This window comes from Diceros bicornis, chromosome 3 (genome assembly GCF_020826845.1).
Source record: "Diceros bicornis minor isolate mBicDic1 chromosome 3, mDicBic1.mat.cur, whole genome shotgun sequence".
Taxonomy (NCBI): Eukaryota; Metazoa; Chordata; class Mammalia; order Perissodactyla; family Rhinocerotidae; genus Diceros; species Diceros bicornis.
This window is the reverse complement of record NC_080742.1, coordinates 28,169,021-28,175,129: the sequence shown is the minus strand read 5'-3', so window position 1 is coordinate 28,175,129 and position 6,109 is coordinate 28,169,021.

The window sequence follows — 6,109 nt, the reverse complement described above, 5'->3', positions numbered from 1 at the left end:
GGGGGACTGTCGGGTGCAGAGTGGGTACATCAGGAAATAACATTTTGAATAGGATGGCACTGGCGACTGACCTGCCTTGTAGGAATTTTTAACGCTAATTGAGGAGTGAAAAAAAAAACCTCCAACAGACAATAAAACCAAAGGCGCAAAAAACACGGAAATTCAACTGGGAAAGAAGACCCCAAAAAGCTGTTCATTCATGGACAGTTGAGTAGTCTCTAGTAAAAGCTCCCAGGAGACAATGAATTTAAAACTTGTGACACAAATGTCAGGACCTGAGGTCTGTAAGACGCTCCTTTTGTTCGGTGGGGAAGGAAAGTTGTCTTCAACTGTTTGTCAGCGAGTAGCTTCTTGGAGTCGGGTAGGCAAGAGTCTATGCACCTCTCGTTGAGGCGCGCCTTTGTGAGGATGAGAAAGAGATTGCCTTTCCTCAGCCTGGGCAGGACCAGCAGAGGGTGGCTGGATCTCAGCCCGCCCCACTCCCCTTCTCAGGCCCTCATGCAGTGAAAAAATGCCCGCAGCCCTACTAGGCGGCCCTGCACTACACTGCCAGTCTTAGATTCTTTCTTAACCACTAAGACTGTTAGTTTCTAGAATCCCTTTCACATTTCTACCCCTCTCTTAATGACAATGATTATTTGGAAATAACAAGATGTGAAAACTGTCCCTCTTTGTCTTGATTCCTTTGCTGCTACTGAACCTCTCTCTTCCCCACCAATCGATAAAGCTGTAATTGTCATTTAACTTGTGATGATTAATCAATCAGGACATTAGGTTGTTACTGTGTAGATATTTAGTTTAACCTTAATAATATTTGCTGCCATTTAGATTACTGTCTTTACTAGATCTTTCTATTATGTCAGAATAGTGTTGAGACCCACCTATTTATTTATTTTCTAAGGTTTATTTTCTATTAGCGAACACAAGCCCAAACTGTTTTCTTTCGCATGCTATATACATGGGAAAATGATAACAGCGAATAAAAAATAAATGAAAAATTGATATAAAAACATCCCAAAATACTGAGGCACATTATGTACTATAAACAAAGGAGAATATACTTTTCCTTGAACAAAATGTGGTCAGAGCCTAAGGTATTGATTACAGCTCTGGTTACCAGATAGTAAAAGAAACATGAAACTGGAAATTGTCCCCTTTAAAATGTGCAGCTGTTACCTGGCCCACAGACTCCCTTAATAAGACATTAGCCACAACCCTGCTCAGAACAAGCCTAACATGTTATCTTCAGTTTATGGGAAACCACAGTGAGAAGAAGGAGCAGAGAGCTGAGACATGCTGTTGAGACCAGCCTAAACCAGTTGAAGGCAACATGGTTGTCCACTTTGACCTGACATAGTCCCCTCAACTAGTTATATGCTCACTGTAAGCCTAACCCTGCTGTCTCCCAAGCCTATTCCAGTGTTAAGAGTCTACCTTGTCCTAACCTGTGTGAGTACAACCACTTACTACTCCTTGGCGGAAAAGGGTTTAGGTCATCATGTAGCCCTGGACTACCTCCTAGCTAAAGAAGGGGGAATTTGTGACCTAACGAATACCTCCTGCTGCTTCTACATTAACAACTCTAGATATCTCAATCTGAGCTTAGAAAGGGTGAGGTTGGCAACTAATGATTTGGAGGACCTAACCCAACATAAATGGACAGAACAGATCTGGGAAGGAGTTCAGAAGCTCCTCCCTGGAGTGGCTTGGTTTCTTGCACTCCTTGGCCCTCTTGTAGCTGTTTTCCTCCTCCTGCTATTCGGTTCCTGCATCTCAATCTAATAACCTCTTCCATCAGCAAACAGCCAGAGGCTATTAAACCACAAAAGGTTATATTGCAGGGGTGTGAACAACTGGGCCTAAAGCCTGGTGACAACCAGACATGCTTATGACTAGTTAGGGTAAGGTTCTGGGAACCTATATATACTGCTCTTCTCCTGGGCCCCCAAGACGATGCTTGCTTTCAGCAGGAAGCATTTACGGAAATCTGACCTCTGTCCCTCAGTGCCCCTTAAGAATGAGGAGCAGTACCTAGGAAAGGGGGGATTTGTTACCTGGCCCACCGACCCCATAAGACATTAACCACAACCCTGCTCAGAATAAGCCTAATATGTTATCTGCAGTTTACAGGAAACCACAATGAGACGAAGGAGCAAATGGCTGAGACATGTGGTCAAGATCAGCCTAAACTGGTTGAAGGTAACATGGTGGTCCAATTTGACCTGACATAGACCCCGAAGCTCATTATACACTCATTGTAATATATTACCATTTTATTGAACACACCCACCGATTTACAACTGCCATGGGAATGGCAGGATAACCAAATAAGAAAAGAGAAGAGGTGGCACCCTTGTTTTCCAGAAAAGCCTGCCCATTTCCCCAAATATTCCTCCCCTTCATTACTTAGACTCCTTATAACAACTGCTTGATTGCCCCAAGAGCTGAGAAGTTGATTTGTGAACTTAGTTCCCACTTCTCTATTCTTTGGCCATTGAATAAAGCTTGTGCTGTTGAACGCTCAGCTTTGGTTTCAATTCAAATCTGTGACACCAAACAGGAAAGAACACTCCGAGGAAGGGATGGATTGTGGGTATGAAGCCCACCTGTGGGCCCCTCCTCGGAGCTCCTCCAAGTGTGGGTCAGAGTCTCACCAGAGTGAGGTGAAATTGGTAACACAGCTAAAATGAACATGAGGTGAAACGACCCAAGGTATTATCCAGACCTGATGTAGAAGTCTTTATTGGAAGAAAATATCACTACTTCTGCCACTGAGAGGACAGAATGTCTTACCCATGGCTGCTCAGAAGATTAAAGTATAGGCAAAGCATTAAGTTCAGAGGCACTAGAGAATTTTGCATAATAGGCATGAAAGTCCCAAATGAGCCATTGGCATAACTCACAATTTGATTTCAAAAAAATTTTAATATAAACTAGAATTATTATAATCAAAAAAAATTTTAATAAGCATTTTATTTTGGGATAAATTTAAATTTATAGAAAAGTTACAAAGAGAGCCCAAAGAGTTCCCATATACCCTTTACTCAGCTTGCTCTAATGTTAACGTTTTATGTAACCATTTGTCAGACTATGAGATTAATGTTGGTGTAATGCTATTAACTACACTGCAGACTTTATTTGATCTCACTAGTCTTTCAACTACAACCTTTTTGTGTTCCAGGATCCAATCCTGGACACCATATTACATTTAATCTAATAAACATTTTAGTGTAGCTATTATTTTAAGCATAAAATGAACAAATATATAATTAACAAATCTAACATTTTATGATGTTGTACTGTTTAATTTTGTCAGCAGACTAAAATGAAAATTGTCTAACTTGGTTCTCTGCTTTGTAGATTATCTGAATTGATCTTTTATCTTCTCATCTTCTCTTAATTAGATTCCTACCTTTTGTCTATCATGCTTTTGGTTCTGCTGTCCAGGAGGAGTCAACATAACCGGGTTAGAGCGCCCGTATGTGAAACTGCAAAGGTAGAGCCTGTCATCAATTTCACACCACTCCCTCTGGTATTCACTAACTTCCTGGAAGTGCCACCTCCTTCTCCTTCACACCAAAAACTAATTTCCCAGGACCCATAAAGGAATGCCTAATGTGGCAAGTGAGTGGAAGAGATTTTTGGTGGATAGGCAGGTGTTTCACACCTGCTTAGGGCAGATATTTCCTGTGATATTGACCATAGGCCTAAACCAGGATGGAGTTGGAACCAGGTGGGAAAGAAGGAGGTTAAGTGTGTAAATAAATAAGGCTGTATACATGAGTGTCTGTTTCTTTTTACGAGATAATAACTATACTCAAATTCCCAGGAAGTTTCATAAACAACATATAATTGAAAGTACAGCACTACATTTAGAACCATAAACATGTTTTTATTGTTTTGCTATTCATCCCACTTCTCTCTATTAATATACTCAGGAGGAAAATAGTTTATCTCAGCATTTGCTATGAGATTAACTTTCTGATACTCTTCAGCATCTACAATTTTTGTTATGAGCATCATAGGTTAGCAAGAAGTTTAATCATTAAATTGAATTTACTAGTACTTATTAACAAATGTTTCATCTCTGCATTTCCTCTTCCAGAGCCACCCTAAAGGCAAAACTTTGGAATAATAGTTTGTTTTTGGTGTTCTTAACCTCCCATTTGTGCATTCCCCAAACCCCCTCTCTTACAATTCTTCTTGCTACAGGTACTAAGTACCCTTCTGCCTTCCTCTCACAGTGCCCATCAGAACTGGATCTCAGGCATGGACATGATACCTGCATTTTACAACCTGACACGATTTTAAGTCAGTGTGTTAATTCTCTCAGGGCATTTACTTTTAGTTCTTGTCTCTAATCGTGGAATGAATAAAAGGCCCTAGCTTCTACTAAGAAGAATTTCAAGCTTTAGTGTGGGAGATCCTCCAGTGGGGGAAATATTTGGAAGCAGAAGAGGCTTCTTGGTGTCCTTAGTATAACAGAAAGTGGAAGCTAACATTGCTTCTATAAAATGCATTCTAACCTTAACTATTTTATTGATTCTATAACCCAATTGTTATCAGGCTTCACCAGTTTTCATATACAAAGAAAATAATATAGCCCACAGGTCTTGTTCACTGTAATCCTTTATCCATATGATTTCCAGAGGTGTTTTTTTCCTTCTTAAACATACACATCTGATCATACCACTGTATTTCAGATCCACTATGGTCTCAGCATGACAGCTGTAGTTCTAGCCATCATACCCATATCCCAGGTGGGAATGTTTATAAAGTTGCTTTCTTGGAAGTTGCATCCTTATATCTCATTGCCATGTGACCTCGATCTTGAAAAGATCTTTTTTTCATTTTTAAAGCTGGATACATTGCCATCTCCAACTATTTAAATGTCTACATCTTATCCTTTTTTATGTTTCCTAACAGGGTCCATCTGGGTCAGGCCTTGGCCTCCAGTATATACTCTCTGAACATTTGTTAGTTAATTAATTTATTCTTTAAAAACTCAATGGCTAGATTGCTAACTCCTATAACATATGAATCACCCGAAGTGGGGCATAGAGTTATTCTCAGTTGTTAGCCTTATAATCCCCTAAAGTAACATCAAATATTCTTTTAGTTTCATGCTATTCAAAATACTGTCATTCTGGGGCTGGCCCCCTGGGGTAGTGGTTAAGTTCAGTGTGCTCTGCTTTGGTGGCCCAAGTTCGCGGGTTTGGATCCTGGGTGCAGACCTACGCCACTTGTCAGCCATGCTGTGGCGGCGACCCACATACAAAACAGAGGAAGACTGGCATAGGTGTTAGCTCAGGGCTAGTCTTCCTCAAGCAAAAAAAAAATAGAGGAAGATTAGCAACAAATGTTAGCTCAGGGCAAATCTTCCTCTCCAAAAAAAAAAAAAATGCTGTTTTTCTGAGAACCATTGTAAGTTGGGGTCTTAACACTCTATGATTAAATCAAGTTTTCCTAGATGATAATGGTAAATGGATTGAACAATGAGAGCCACATATCAGCTAAACTCTTCATCTCTCTAAATTAAAATGTAGCATGTCAAAGTGAGGACCACAGGCCATGTAATTATTGTCCTGAAACAAAACCTACGTGAAGAAAAAAAAGGTAGATTTATCCTACTGCCTTTCTGTCTGAGGATTTACAGTTTGTTCATTCCTTCATCTGCATAACAATTAGTGAGTTCCTAATTTGTCCCACACACTCAGCTATGTGCTGGGACACTGCCATAGTTACTGGAATAACTAAGCAAAAATAATTAAGCAGAGTAGTTGTGTTACTGAAAGAAAGAGGTAAATTTTAATATTTCTGATACCTGAATTCGTAGTGAGCTGAGAAAACTCATTCCTATTGAACATGATTTTGCTTTGCTCTTAGTGCACCCGTTTTTAATTTGAAGGATATCATCGAAAGACTTTTTTCTTAGAAATAATTATAGGAAAAAAAATATTTATAGAAATCCTAAGAATTAGTTGAATCATGTTTTTAAGACCCCCCCCCATTGTCAACCACTTATACTATAGGAATAAATATATTTTAAGGGGCTTCTACTATACTATGAGTCATTGACTGCTCTCTTTTTTTATACTTTCTTTTAATC